This window comes from Oncorhynchus mykiss, chromosome 23 (assembly GCF_057628025.1).
Source record: "Oncorhynchus mykiss isolate SJ-2025 chromosome 23, ASM5762802v1, whole genome shotgun sequence".
Classification (NCBI taxonomy): Eukaryota; Metazoa; Chordata; class Actinopteri; order Salmoniformes; family Salmonidae; genus Oncorhynchus; species Oncorhynchus mykiss.
The window spans coordinates 14,639,307-14,656,220 of NC_143044.1; the positions used below are offsets into that span (position 1 = coordinate 14,639,307).

Below are 16,914 nucleotides of genomic sequence, written 5' to 3' on the forward strand. Positions count from 1 at the left end.
AATGGTATAGAGGGAAATAGTCCTATAATAACTACAACCTAAAACTTCTTACCTGGGAATATTGAAGATTCATGTTAAAAGGAACCACCAGCTTTCATATGTTCTCATGTTCTGAGCAAGGAACTGAAACGTCAGCTTTCTTACATAGCACATATTGCACTTTTACTTTCCTCTCCAACACTTTTTTTTGCATTATTTAAACCAAATTGAACATGTTTCATTATTTTCTTGAGGCTAAATTGATTTTAGTGATTTATTATATTAAGTTAAAATAAGTGTTCATTCAGTATTGTAATTGTCATTATCACAAATACATTTTTAAAAATCGGCCGATTAATCGGTATCGGCTTTTTTGGTCCCCAAATAATCGGTATCGGAGTTGAAAAATCATAATCGGTCGACCTCTAATATGAATAAAGAATATTAAAAAAAGTGTTCCCACCCCAGGGACAGTCAGTCACATAATCCCCCTCTGCTCTATAAAGAGATGCTCCCCCGGTCTCATCAAAGACACGCAGCGCGCCAGTGAATGAGTCTGGGAGGAGTCGCTGGGCCTTAATGTAATTGGCTAGAGCGATGGAGAGTGGAGTCCCTAGTATGTTAGATTATTACTGAATGGGTTGGTTTGGGAGAGATGCCTCAGCCCTCTATGGGCAAATAAAGACAGAAGTGTAATACACTGGCCTCTGGAAGATTCCAGTTCAAGCTGGCAACCCACATGTTGTTTTTAATTAGGCCTTCATCGCAGTGATATATAAATAAATAAATATGCAGCATGATGTTGGTGTAGCAAATAGCTCTTCTAATATACTGGGTTTCTCATGGTATTTCCTTGTGTATCTCTCTGGCTTCACCATCTTCTATACATTCACAGAACTGTATCTGTTAATGTGAGGGGTAGAGCTTACATCAAACATAGATTCAAACACACTATTATGATTAAATAGGGCAGTTGCAAAGTATGGCTCAGCACAGCAGGACCTGGCAACCCTCCCCCACCCCTCTCTGCCTGGCTGAACAGCTGTGTTGCGTTTGTATTAGGCCAATAATAAAACAGGAAGTTAACATTTTTTTAAAAGCTTTAAAAAACACAGGAGCTGTAAAGTTACCAAAGACTCAGCGACACGACTGAGCCTGTGGAAAAAGAGCACAGACATACAAACACACTACACACATTTACAGTATATTGAAAGCACATACAGTACCAGTCAAAAGTTTGGACACACCTACTCATTCCAGGGTTTTTCTTTATTTTACCATTTTTCTACATTGTAGAATAATAGTCAAGACATCAAAACTATAAAATAACACATATGCAATCATGTAACCAATTGTAACTTATCCAAACAAGACTTTCCTTGTATGTTGAGACAGTGTCCTCTTTACCCTTGCGTTTGATATGTTGAATATTCCATGTGATTCAACTGGGGCTGTAGGAGAGTTAAGCCCAACATTTGCAATGGTCTCAATATAACTTGGGCTCTATAAATACATGCAGGTCAAGCAACGAAGATTCTCAGAGTGCACCCACATGTGGGCCCTTCTTGATAGGAGTTCTCCGGTCCTCTCGGCCTCTAGCCCTCACACGGTCAACTCCAACTTTTACACTAGTGATCACAACCCTTCTGCCCTGCACTCTACTTACACATTACTGTACATTGCTGCACAATGACACCCACATAGTTATATAAATATTTTCCTATCTGAATGCATCATGATGATCTTTGCTCAGAAGATACATTATTGTGATGTGATTGCCTGGTAAACTTGAGGTTTTATAATTGTATGAGTTATTTATTTGAGAATATATACAGTACCAGTCAAAAGTTTAGACACCAACTCATTCCAGGGTTTTTCTTTATTTTTACTATTTTCTACATTGTAGAATAATAGTGAATACATCAAAACTATGAAATAACACATATGGAATCATGTAGTAACCAAAAAATATTAAAGAAATCAAAATGTATTTTATATTTGAGATTCTTCAAAGTAGCCACCCTTTCCCTTGATGACAGCTTTTCACACTCTTGGCATTCTCTCAACCAGCTTCATGAGGTGGTCACCTGGAATGCATTTCAATTAACAGGTGTGCCTTGGTAAAAGTTAATTTGTGGAATTTCTTTCCTTCTTAATGTGGTTGAGCCAATCACTTGTGTTGTAACAGGGTAGGGGTGTTATACAGAAGATAGCCATATTAGGTAAAAGACCAAGTCCATATTATGGCAAGAACAGCTCAAATAAGCAAAAAGAAACAATAGACCATCATTAGTTTAAGACATGAAGGTCAGTGAATGCAGAACATGTAAAGAACTTTGAAAGTAATGTTCAGTCATAATGTTAACACAATTAATTCACAGATATATTTAGTCTGAAACATGTCACACCCCTATATGCACACAGACACACAAGTATATTGCCTGTTGCTCACACCCACCCATACAGTATGGTCCACATGCGAAGTTCCTCACTGCCCCCCCCCCTGGTCATTTATTGTAGTAACTGATGAGGGGTATTGCAGCTGAAAAGATCCTCAAAATAATACATGGTAGAAACATCTGTGGAATATCGCTCTCCTCTCCCTGGGGGTCTTTCCCTACAGAGAGGCTCAGCGATTCAAATAATGCATTTGTTTGTCTTTTTTATACAAAAGGTGTAATTTAGCTACTTCACTGAGTTGTCATACAATGAATGAATCACAAGAGAGAAAGGTGACAGATAAATATAATGTATATTGAGCTTATATGAAGTAGGTCTGACTTACAGATATCAAAGAGGAACTATAGAGAATGAGGTAGTAGAATAGAGAAGAACATGGACTCTGTGGAACGAGGAAGAGCTCGGTTTTGTTTGTTTGGGAAGTTTGTTGTTTAAAAGTATATTGGAAAGTTCTTGGTAGTTACCTAGCTTCTTCTGTTGGATCTCGCAACGCAGTTGGCATCATTAGCTGAGACTGCTTGTATCTTTCCGGTGATCCTGCTGACCAAGGACGGGTCTGAGGAGCTATTTGGCATCGCAGCTAGCCTAGCTGCTAGCTTGCTGGACCACAACGCAGTTAGCCATTGTGGCTGGGACTGCAGATTGTCCAGGGTTTGTGGCTGTCTAAATCCCTGCTGTTTGTTGTTTTCAATTTTCCCCGTGACCTGCCCTGTCTGGAACTGCGAGGAGAAAACAACCTAACATACGTTGCTAGCTACCATGACAAAGACCAAAACCGGCAGGAGTACCGTTGAGGACAGTGCCAGTGGTGTCTCTCTATCACACGTGAAGGATCTTTTCAACGAACAAAAAGACACCTATAAGCAGTTGTTACAACAACAAGAAAATAGTTTCAAGTGTTTTGTCCAAATACTCGTGGATTCTACTAATAAAAGAGTGGACCGTGCTTCTACACCTGCATTGCTTGCTGTTTGGGGTTTTAGGCTGGGTTTCTGTACAGCACTTTGAGATATCAGCTGATGTACGAAGGGCTATATAAATACATTTGATTTGATTTGATTTGGACGACCTGACCAGAGAGGTCCAGGATCTGAAGAACAGTTTGCAGTTCTCCCAGGGTCAGCTCGACGAGTTGAAACAGGAGAACGGCAAGATGACAGCAATCTGTAAGTCATTGAGAGAGGACATCAGTTCTGTCTGTGAATCCATGACAACAATGACATATAAATCAGACTATCAAGGCGAAGCAACATGGTTGTGGACGGAATTGCAGAATCTCCACATGAGACCTGGATGGAGTCTGAGGACAAAGTAAGGAAAACGATCTCTGAGAAAAAATGGACCACAGGCAGTTTGAGGTAGAGCGCGCCCACAGGACTGGATAACCCAACACCGGCCCAGGTGATAGGCCCAGGCCAATAGTGGTCAAGTTCCTGAGGTTCAAAGACAAGGTAGCTGTTCTGGAAAGAGCCAAGAACTTGAGAGGAATGTATATTTTCCTCAACGAGAACCATCCTGAAGCTGTGCGCCAGAAGAGGAAAGAACTGATCCCAGCCATGAAAGCTGCCAGAGCACATGGGGACATTGCGTACATCCGCTACGACAGGCTCATTGTCCACCCTCCCTCCCAGAAGCCTGGAAGGGGTGAGAGAGCCAAGCCTATGGGTTCGTAGCCTCAAACCCGCAGCACACACACACACACACACCAATTGATTCATGGGCTGCTGAATGTATATTTGTTTTCTCTTGCTTAGTCTGCTCCTTTCAATATTATGTCCATCTCTGATAAGCTGCCCAGGAAAGGGCTGAACATAGCCCATATTAATCCATGTAGCCTTAGAAAGAAGGTTCATGAAATCAATAACTTGCTAACATCAGATCACATTCATATAAACTCAACAAAAAAAGAAACGTCCCTTTTTCAGGACCCTGTCTTTTAAAGATAATTCATAAAAATTCAACTAACTTCACAGATCTTCATTGTAAAGGGTTTAAACACTGTTTCCCATGCTTGTTAAATGAACCATGAACAATTAATGAACATGCATCTGTGGAACGGTCGTTAAGACACTAACAGCTTACAGACGGTAGGCAATTAAGGTCACAGTTATGAAAACTTAGGACACTAAAGAGGCCTTTCTACTGACTCTGAAAAACACCAAAAGAAAGATGCCTTTTTTTTGCTGAGTTTAGTTTTGTCCTTGAGCTGTTCTTATCTAATGATGTTCTGTATTATGTCATTCTGTATTGTTTCATGTTTTGTGTGGACCCCAGGAAGAGTAGCTAGCTGCTGCTTTTGCAACAGCTAATGGGGATCCTAATAAAATACCAAATGGGAGCTTTAGAGTTGACATTTGGTAGGTGACACAAATCGGAGATACATGTGTGCATGTATTAGGCTTATACACAATATACCGCACAGGAGGTCGGTGGCACCTTAATTGGGGAGGACTGGCTCGTGGTAATGGCTGGAGCAGAATGGTATCAAAAAATCAAATGGTTTCCATGTGTTTGATGCCATTCCATTTACTCCGTTCCAGTCATTATTATGAGCCGTCCTCCCTTCAGCAATCTCCTGTGATATACCGTATTAGAAAAGGCAGGCCCTGGGTTTAATAAAAGGTCACAAAGGTTCAATTAGAACTTATCCTAAGTGGCCTGGGGTGGCCTAGCGATCTAAGCCGCTGCCTCTGGAGTGCCTTTACGATGTACCGCTGTCAGCCTGGATTTAAATCCCTCCCACTGCTCTTTCAGCACCCTATGCTTCCTTTTGTCTCTCTCCAATAAATATACAAATACTTTAAAAAAAAAAGTATATTTAAGCAAAAAAACTGACCCTAAAATTGGTTACTTTCCCTAGAAGTATGTGGTGATGTATCCTGTTCTCCACCCTCCCTTTTAACCCCAAGGAAGGTCTGACAACATCTCAGGGTGTTGGGCCTTTTCTTTCCATTAATCTATTGTATAAACCAGGGGTGTCAAACTCATTCCACGGAGGGTGTAGTTACTGCGAGATTTTGGTGTTCCCTTTAAATTAAGACCTAGACAACGAGGTGAGGGGAGTTCTTTACTAAATAGTGACCTCAATGAATCAATCAAGTACAAGAGAGGAGCGAAAATCCTGCAGACACTCGACCCTCCGTGGAATGAGTTTGACATGTGACATAAGCCATAGGTGCATCTGTTTTATAAATCGTGTGTGTGTGTAGTTTGCGTGTTTGTTTCAATGTAGGCCTATGCATTTGAGAAGCACATGGAAACAGTTGCTGCTGTCACCACCACTAACCCCCTACCGCAGTGTTTCCTAACTCTGGTCCTCAAGTACCCCCAACAGTACACATTTTTGTTGTAATCCTGAACAAGCACACCTGATTCAACTTTACAACTAATCATCAAGCCCTCAATTAGTTGAAGGGAGATGTGTTGGAAAACACTGCCCTACCCAACACACACTAGCCTAGCACGTGCCCATCCATTCCCTAAAGTGTGTTATAAGTAGAGTTGACTGGTGTCCAGTGTCCATTGCATATTGAAAGGTATGCATAGTCACCAGCACATACTGTACATACATACATGCCCATAAACAGTGTACAATTACAGTATAAATTATTCACACAGAAATAGTCTCCACACACACAGGAACTTGCATTTGGCTTGGCTCAGGGGTGTGGTGTTAAAGCGTCTCTCTGCTAAGTTGTGTTGGCCAGCACTCTTTAGGGGAGATAAAGACCACATTTATCAGCCTTTACTGTGACATGTCCCTCTACCTGACTTTTACTCTGAAATCTTAGAGCCGGTGTAATCTTCCATCTCTCCTCTCCCTCTTTATCAAGTGTCAGCAGAAGGTAATATGAGGCATATGGCTGCTGATGACAGCCCTTAATCCTTACACTGATAACTGATTGTTACCCACCCGCTGTAGTCTCATCCCCATACCGAGAGGAGAGCAGCAGTGTGTGCGTGTGCTCATGCGATAGCTACAGTATATCCTTCCCCTCACACTATAAAGGTGTCCTGACCACACATGAGTGTTGCTATCTGACATGATTGATATGCAGAGAGTTATAGGAAAAAGGTAGAGGTTTGTTAGATATTTAAATTATGGACATGTATAGGGGGATGTGAAGTGTGTTATGTGTGTGAGAATGGGTAATAGCATGAGGCCTCTAAATAAGATATACTGTACCAAGCATCTGAGAATTTTAGTGGGCGTACATCAATAAGTCTAGGGTAGGATATTGTGCGTGTGACTGTATGCGTGTGGTGGTATGCTTGTGAATGTGCGTTAGTGGGTAGTGTTCATATTTTTCTGTTATCGTTCATGTTTCTTTGAAATAATGCACTGTTCATGTTTGTTTCTGTGTAATATTACTTATGTTTCTTTGAAAAGGGTTTATTTGAAAAGAAAAGTACTATGGGTCTATGCATGTGAGTGGCTGTATTACCTAAATACCACAACTTCAAGGTACGTTTGTGCATAGGCTATACCGTACTATGCATGACACTCATGTGACAGTGTGCATGTGTCTTCTCATTTGGAGCCAGCCAGCTAGGCAGCCAGGGCTTTTTAATGGGCCTGTGCTTTGACAGAATCCCGAGGGGGGAATGGGGATTAGGATTAGCAGCTGTGATATGCCACGGCTACGCTGCTGACGGGAAATTAATAGACGAATAGGAGATGCGTGTGTCGTCTCAGATAATGCTAAAACCCACCCGATTCATAAATAACGAGGAATGTGTCCTTTTCTTGAACCCAGCTGTGTGAATCCACTGTCACACACATTCTACTGTCATACACATGGGCATGCATGCAGGCACACAGACACAGGTAGAGGGACAGGGAGAGAGTTGAAGGCATATTACTGCCGTGAGAAAGGTTTGAAACATAATGTCTTTAATCCGAGAGCAGCACAAAGCCTGCCTACAGATTACGCTGCCTGCCTCTCAAACTACTTTGCAGCAGATCGACATGACCCACACTAAGACCCACAGAGACCGGGACTTCTAACCCCAACACACACACACACACACACACTCATATGTTTTGAAGCAAATAAACACATTGATTATTTGAAGAGACTACATTTCAACCGTAAAGTACCAAAATGCCAATGAAGCAGAGGATGATGGTGAGGTTGAGGACCCAGACGTCTGTATGAATAACATGGACTGATAGACATAGGCTTAAATTACTCCAAATATCCAAATATCTAAAAAAGTATATTTGAATCCAGGTTTCTGTGGTTATACATATCCTCAACGTGTGGAGTGGGGCTTGTTGGAGTGATCTTCAGATCACCTGCAGAGATGTAGCACCTTATGCACTCTCTTATGGTTATAACTGGTTATAATTAGGTATGACCGTATACAAAATCTAAGTAACTGTAGATATATGCTTAGTTGTGACCCTTTGAATGTACACATAGTGCTGCATTGAATAGGCCCTAACACTCCCATTGTTTCACTAACAGCGATGCTAATGCTGGCTGTGAGGTAAGTAAGTAATGAAAGCCACACCAAACTTTTAGTCAATGTCTCTTAGGATCAATGGATGAATCACTTGTTGTCAATCAAATTAAGTATATTTCAATTTTTTGTGTACTCCCCCTTTAAATTGCAATAGTTTTTACCATAATAAATATGACAACATTTATATTTACTTCAAAATTCAAAAAACTAAGTTATACTACAATACAATAATCTGAATCCACTTTTTTATACTAATGTGGATTGTATTTTTTTTTAAGTTCACATTTATGAGGGACATTTTATATTTTAGTTACACGGAATATGGAAAATAACAATCTGTTTGGGTAAAAAATAAATCAGATGTTTTGATAAGAAGTAAGTTTATATTTTGCTATGATTGTTGCTTTTTCCAATAGTTTCTCCTAGGGGTCAAAATGACCCCAAGTTGGTAATGGATGTAAAATACACTGAATATACAGTACCAGTCAAAAGTTTTGACACACTTACTCATTCAAAGGTTTTTCTTTATTTCTACTATGTTCTACATTGTAGAATACAAATTATGAAATAACACATACAGTATGGAATCATGTAGTAACATTTTTTTTAAAGAAATCAAAATAGATTTTATTTTTCAGATTCTTCAAAGTAGCCACCCTTTGCCTTGATGACAACTTTACACACTCTTGGCATTCTCTCAACCAGCTTACCCTGGAATGTTTTTCCAATAGTCTTGAAGGAGTTCCCACATATGCTGAGCAATTGTTGTCTGCTTTTCCTTCACTCTGTAGTCCAATTCACCCCAAACCATCTCAACTGGTTTGAGGTCGGGTGATTGTGGAGGCCAGGTCATCTGATTCAGCAATCCATCCCGCTCCTTCTTGGTCAAATAGCCCTTACCCAGCCTGGAGGTGTGTTTTGGGTCCTTGTCCTGTTGAAAAACAAATTATAGTCCAACTAAGCGCAAACCAGATGGGATGGCGTATCACTGCAGAATGCTGTGGTAGCCATGCTGGTTAAGTGTGCCTTGAATTCTAAATAAATCACTGACAGTGTCACCAGAAAAGCATGTAGTTAAATAGTTAAATAAAGGTTAATTTTTTTTTTTTTTATCACACCTCCTCCATGCTTCACGGTGGGAACCACACATGCGGAGATCATTCATTCACCTACTCCGCATCTCACAAATACATGGCAGTTGGAACCAAACCTCAAATTTGGACTCATCAGTCTGAAGGACAGATTTCCACTGGTCTAATGTCCATTGCTCTTGTTTCTTGGCCCAAGCAAGTCTCTTCCTATTTTTACCTTCAAACTCAGTGGCTCTTTGCATGACATCGTGGGAAAATCAAAAGAAATCAGCCAAGACCTCAGAAAAAAATGGTAGACCTCCACAGGTCTGGTTCATCCTTGGGAGCAATTTCCAACCGCTTGAAGGTACCATGTTCATCTGTACAAACAATAGCACTCAACTATAAACACCATGGGACAGCGCAGCCGTCATACCGCTCAGGAAGGAGACGCGTTCTGTCTCCTAGAGATGAACGTACTTTGGTGTGAAAAGTGCAAATCAATCCCAGAACAACAACAAAGGACCGTGTGATGATGCTGGAGGAAACAGGTGCAAAAGTATCTATATCCACAGTAAAATGAGTCCTAAATGGACATAACCTGAAAGACCGCTCAGCAAGGAAGAAGCCACTGCTCCAAAACCGCCATAAAAAAAGCCAGACTACGGTTTGCAACTGCACATGGGGACAAAGATCTTACTTTTTGGAGAAATGTCTTCTGGTCTCATGAAACAAAATTAGAACTGTTTGCTATAATGACCATTGTTATGTTTGGAGGAAAAAGGGGGAGGCTTGCAAGCCGAAGAACACCATCCCAACCGTGAAGCACAAGGGTGGCAGCATCATGTTATGGGGGTGCTTTGCTGCAGGAGGGACTGGTCACAAAATAGATGGCATCATGAGGTAGGAAAATGACGTGGATATATTGAAGAAACATCTCAAGACATCAGTCAGGAAGTTAAAGCTTGGTCGCAAATGGGTCTTCCAAATGGACAATGACCCTAAGCATACTTCCAAAGTTGTGCACAAAATAGCTTAAGGACAACAAAGTCAAGGTATTGGAGTGGCCATCACAAAGCCCTGACCTTCAATCCTATAGAAGATTTGTGGGCAGAACTGAAAAAGTGTGTGTGAGCAAGGAGGCCTACAAACCTGTTACCCCAGCTCTGTCAGGAGGAATGGGCCAAGATTTACCCAACTTATTGTGGGAAGCTTGTGAAAGGCTACCTGAAACGTTTGACCCAAGTTAAACAATTTAAAGGCAATGCTACCAAATACTAATTGAGTGTATGTAAACTTCTGACCCACTGGGAATGTGATGAAAGAAATCAAAGCTGAAATAAATCATTCTCTCTACTATTATTCTGACATTTCATATTCTTAAAATAAAGTGGTGATCCTAACTGACCTAAGACAGGGAATTCTTTACTCTGATCAAATGTCAGGAATTGTGAAAAACTGAGTTCAATGTATTTCGCTTAGGTGTATGTAAATGTCCGACTTCAACTGTACATATTACCTAAATTACCTCAACTAACCTGTGCCCCCGCACATTGACTATGTACCGGTACACCCTGTGTATGCACTGCATGCTTAGTTTAATGAATTGAAAACAAACTTAAAGATACCCCCAAAAATGTGTCCAATCAATGTTACTAAATATCATCCATGATACTGATTTCTGTCTGTGTGTGCATGCAAGTACAACAAAACATTATTACTCACCCTACTTGTAGACTAGTTGAACACTAATACCTTCCTCCTCTCTTTCATCTTGGCCAAATGGTCTATGGATCTATAATACAGTACACTTTAAATTTATGTTGTAAAAGGGAATCTAGCTAAAATACTTGCTAGCCTAAATTCCTGATTCAGAGGGGTTGGGTTAAATGCGGAAGACACATTTCAGTTGAATGCATTCAGTTGTACAACTGACTAGGTATCCCCCTTTCCCTTTCCCTTCCTCTCATGGGTAACAATGAACCAGTTAAGTTAGCTAGCTAGTTAAAGTGAACCTACTCGGCTACATATTGAACTTCAATTGTCTCAGGCCAGTGGCACAACATATTCATTCACGGTTACATCAGAATCTCCATCATAATCATTTTGTCTGTACAGAGAATTTAGCAAGCTAGCTACTGCAGGACATCAACACAACCAGACCAGAAACAGACACGTTTTTCTGAACAGTACTTTTTGCTTAGGAAGTGATTTGATTGGTGTCAAGCCAAATCCAAACTGGCCTCCTTGGGGAGGCTTTTGCTGCACCAGGACAGCCCACAGTTGAGCTCAGCTCAAAGCTGATTGGCAAATTATTTTATATATATATTTATTTTGCCAGCAAGCACCAATCAATCAAATGCTACAGTGGCAATATGGTATACTTTTTTGGTTCAGACAGCATCAGATTTATGGGCTTCACATACTGAGACAGATATTACAAGTTCATAAATAACAGCTAAATTGCATCTAAATATGGTATATAGCTATAAATAGAACACTGCATCAGGAAAAAAGTCACTAGTAAGGTAATGTTTTGAGGGTGGACTGACTGTATTATTTGGCATTAATAGACTGGTTTTCAGCACAACAACTTTCTATCCAAGCTGGGTGAGCACGCAATAATAGCTTGTGTCATGCAGGATCAGGGCCATTGGCACAACCCTCTGTAGAGTCGTGTGATCAATAGAAACACACCCCACTCAGTTGGGGATGACACCTACAAAGACACAGGCACAGTGTGTGTGTGTGTGTGTGTACACGCGTGCGTGCGCCTGCCTCTCACCTGACTCACTGACCCTTCCCTCTCACCTGACTCCGCTGAGAGAAGGGGAAACAGTGTTCCAGCTGATGGCGAAACTCAAGTCGCACTGCATTAATTCTGCCTCATGCACCAATTCATGTTGTTACTCCTATGACCAGACAATGTTAAATATTCCTTGATATTAAAAGACACAAGCCGCTAATAATAACAATGCATGCTAATTGAAACACTTTGCTATACTCATTCATTGCAGCTGCAGCGCTGGTTGTAGCGTGAGTGGAAGTAGGAAGAACATACATTTTATGGCTTATAAAAATGTGGAACAAAGTGTTGACAGTGCTGAATAACAACCTAAACATTAACTTACAAATTAAAACAGCAGCTCTTTGGTGTATTCATTGAGTCCCTCTAGTCATGGTTTGAAATCTCACAGTATCAACTGTGCTGTGTGCTTGAGGCTTCTTTTTTAAGTTTTATAGCCTATGGCTCGAGGTGTGCAGACACGATGATCAGAGCTATCTAATTGCACAACGGTAGGCCTAAAGGTGCACTTGATTTGCTCTCTGGGCCTGCCGGGTAGTCAGAGTTCTACCTTCAGACAAATCATATGGTTAAAAATGGGAACACTTTGCCTTTCTGGCACTAAGGCTGCTGAATCAAGGTCACCTACCGACAACAACAAAAACAAAACAAAAAAAAGAACAAGACTTTGTTGTTTTTACAGAAATGTTTGGTGGCCGACTATGAATACCTTAGCGATTGACCACTCGACCGGTTGTTGACCACTAATCTACATTGATAGAAGTGGATTTAATAAGTGACATCAATAAGTGATCATAGCTTTCACCTTGTCAGTTTATGTCATGGAAAGAGTAGGTGTTCTTAATGTTTTGTACACTCGGTGTACATGACAATGTTCACTTCCTCTGTGATTTTAGCAGAGCGTGAGAGAGAACAAAGGAAATAGCGAAAGAGGAAATTTTAAGACCTGCTCTTGAATGCCCGCGACCACAAATAAATGAGTGTGATTCCTCACTTCCTTCCTATTGGGCATGAATAGCGCAAGAGCACAGGGTGTAAACTCTTTCCACCCCTTCTGTGCATGTATGTGTGTGTGCTGGTTTAGTGAAGTATTGTAGTATGTGGATAGGGACCCTGCATACATATACTATACATATACAGTATATGTATGTGTACTGTAGAGTGTGTAGACTGAAGAGGGACCGCTCCAGTTCTCCTGCCGACCAGCTGCATCCCTAATCAGCTGCATCCCTATAATCCACCAGGGCCAGCTCTCTCCATTAGAGCAGCCCACACAACTAAATAGGTCAGACAGACCAGCAGCCAGCTGTGTGTGTGTGAGTTTGGGAAAGACTGCACACATGCACGGTTCCTTTGTGTAGTGAGACGGTTGTGCATATGTGTGTGTATGGGGGGTGGGGGTTGGGTTGATATGTCAGTGAATAGAGGCCTTGTGTTATCTATCACATGTGTATGTGTGCGTGTGTGAATACCACTTAAAGATAAAATGGTCATGTAAAGCAGCAGTACATACTCAGTCTGTTAGATGTAAACATTCTAACACACAACAACAACCTTACTACGCTAATCTTCAAAGATGTATTTTAACCATTGACACAAAATGGCCACACACAGTATGTGACCAGACAGGGTTTCTAAGCAACTCAATGGCAAGTAATGCCGCTTATCTGAGCCTGAGCAGCAACACAGCTGATAGGGAACCTATTAATGTTCTGAAAACCAAACACACAGGAGGATAATGCAATGATGAGGCAACACGTGTTATGCAGACAGACGTGACACCTCTCAATTATAAATGAGGACTCTTTACAGCCATTGGCTTTTTTTATGCTCATAATTACATGTTTTTTTTTACTGGGACAATATCACTAAAAGTGTTCTTTTTTTGTCCTCAAGATAAATCATTCAAAATTGTATATAAAAAAATATACACTGGATCAAATTTCCAAAGTGTTATCATTTGTATGCCTTCATGATAATAGAAGCATAATGACATAGACTTCAAAGTAAATTTGATACATTTTAGACTATTTTATTAAAGTTGAAGGAGGCAATTTTTCAATGTCCCAAGTGCTGCTTCAATGAGAATAATTAGGAATAAAATTATACATTAAAAAATAAATTTCAAAATGTTCTTCATTAAATGTTATCTCATGTATAGTATTTTTATGTTAAATGCTGCACTTTTTATAAGAATATTGTAACGGCTTTCTTCCTAGGAAGGAGAGGCGGACCAAAACGCAGCGTGGTTAGAGTTCATGTTATTTTAATAAGGTAACTCAACATGAACAGAATACAAAACAATAAACGTGGCAAAACCGAAACAGCCCTAACTGGAGCAGAAAACACAAAGACAGGAAACAATCACCCACCAATCCCAACACAAAACAGGCTACCTAAATATGGTTCCCAATCAAAGACAATGACTAACACCGGCCTCTGATTGAGAACCATATCAGGCCAAACTTAGAAATAGACAAACTAGACACACAACATAGAATGCCCACCCAGCTCACGTCCTGACCAACACTAAAACAAGGAAAACACACAAGAACTAAGGTCAGAACGTGACAAATATTGACTATTTTCTGTATGTCCTCAAAGTTGTTGTCCACCCTGTTACATTGTGGTTACTGGTACTTTAAGAAAATATATATTTTCTACAATGACATCACAAACAGAAAATGATGTAACTTTCTTGGCAGGAAAACAACTGTGGTGAACCTGGTGAGTATCTTGATTTCCTACTATTCCATTTTCATCATTATATGTTGGTGATGTGATGTGGGAAAGCATAACATGTTCACCATGTTAAGCAAAAATACAACAGACATTTCATAATATATTTGTCAAACAATGAAAATGTATTTTCAAGCGACAGTGATTATCTTAGCCTCATCACGATCACTTGGAGCATAGTTGCTAATTTTAGCTCAAAATGTTCACCCTGTTATTGTCCACCCTGTTATCCATGTACATGTAACAGGGTGGACATGCACTCAACAGGGTGGAGAAATTGATATATTGCAGTAATGTGTTGCAAAATATGTTTTTGTTCATACATTTTATTACACAATTATAAGTATATATAGCATGTATAGTATTTTAATAATAAATACATATCAATTGAATCAGGTCTTTCTGAAGGAATGGCACCTCCTCTTAGCGCAGCTGAAAGACAGCGGCAATACAGAGAACGACGTAATGCTGACCCAGAAAGAAGGTATCTAGAGAAAGAGAGGGAGAAATGGAGGAAAGATAGAGACGGGGAAGAAGAGGGCAATAGCTGAACTCAGTGACAGAGTGCAGCGTTCAGAAAGGAAAGAAATGGAGAGATTCAAAAAGAATACTCAGAGCCAGGGCCAAGACTAGTCCATTGCTGCAGTCTACAGAGGTAACCCTTCTTCCTCCCCATACAAACATACATACATTTTTATTGAAATGTAAAAGATATTTGTTACTCTTTATATCGTATCATATGCTATCTCTTCTCACCTCAGATGCCTGCCTTAGATGCCATTAAAGGAACGATGAAGATTCATCAGGTCATCAGTGTCTCGCCAGGCCAGATAAAATACAGGGACATTCTTGTCTGTGCAATAAGGATAGTGGCATGTTGGACTGTCCTTGTTTTCAGCTCAAAGAGGCAACTCTGGGTGACCCTGCAGAATCTAACCAGCTCTCTGCATCTCATGACAAGGCTGACACCACATGGCGACCTGGCACCATTGAACTTAATCACGTAGTGGAGTGGTGTGTTGTCAATTACGACCATGAAGGATACCCTGTAGAGGAACATAACATTAAGGTGAAGTGCATGCGCCGGAATGGCATCAACAAATTCTTCTGGCCAAGTCCAAAGGAAGGTATTTGTTGGTACTCTGATGGACAGATAATTTGTCTGATGCCAGAGCCACAGGCTGTTTATAAACGCTCTGTGCAGATGGAAAAACCCACCTGGAAATATGTGGAAGAGCATTTGGGGTGATACCGGCAATGTATTTTTGTGATGTTGTTTTTCACAGTGAATATGTAACTAAATAGCAGTTCCAATGTTGTCACTACATGAATTACTATGTAGATGTCTATTCAGTGTTCAATATTTAGGGATTCATTTATGTTCTGTCCCGTTATAGCTGTCCACCCTGTTAAACCTTGGTCCACCCTGTTATCATGTCATCTTTTTCAAATGAATTCAGTTACATTGTCAAATATCAATCATTTGAAATGTATTTTAAAGAGTTTGACACGACCAACACCACACAATTATAAACTTGGATAAAATATCAATACCTGTCTGAGTTTAGAAATATAAGGTGCAAGTTAGATTAAGTTCTGTATAAAACCACACATAGGTTTTCAAAATGTGCTATTTCTTTATAATTTGACCAGAACAAATGGACAGGTTTGACAAGGGACCACGATAGCTTTATGAAAATGTAAATATTATTAAAATAGTCCAATGAAGATAATTAAAGTCATATGGCTGATTCACTGAAAATGTGTTTATAATGATCTAACTAAGTGCTGGAGCTTGGCCAACATGTTTTTCAACAAGTCTAATATTTCCTTTTTATAGTAAAACATAAAAGGAATACAAATTCTGAAATAAAATGTAAAAATGTTGCATGGTCCAAATGGTACTGTTTTGTGATATTGACCCTACTGTATTATTCTCAAATACACTATTATTCTCAAATACACTATCATCTCTGTCTTCAACGTGATTTGAGCTATTCTATTCCAATTCATTTGATGAACTTTATTCTCAGTCTTGATTGCATTTCTAAAGCCAGTAATTTGTTTTGTTTTTTTGTTCTCGGATAGTCAAGAGTAGTAGTGTGGAGCTGCACTGCTTCGTGAATGTGTATGTGAATGGAAGTGAGCAAGAGAAGTTGAGAGAGAGAGAGAAAGAGAGCATGCAGATAGAGAGTGTGATTGAGAATGAGTGAGGGAGAAATAAAAGATCTGGTCTGAACTTTATTTCATGTAATAAGAATGTCGTCACAATAATACCTAAATATGACATGTTTTTCCAGAACATCCTACTGTCAGATTTAATTTCCCATGCAGCTAACTTTATTATTTTCCTCCTCTAACTGATCTAAGGGGCAGATATGCACCGTGATG

The 16,914-nt window shown here is 40.0% G+C and overlaps 1 long non-coding RNA gene across 1 annotated transcript; it reads left to right on the forward strand.

Annotated features, from left to right (window-relative positions):
* Positions 1-12,708: 12,708 nt before the first annotated feature.
* LOC149972519 (uncharacterized) lies at positions 12,709-16,409 on the forward strand. The gene is made up of 2 exons (XR_016490973.1): positions 12,709-15,178; positions 15,285-16,409. It is a non-coding gene; the product is annotated as an uncharacterized LOC149972519 (long non-coding RNA).
* Positions 16,410-16,914: the final 505 nt, after the last annotated feature.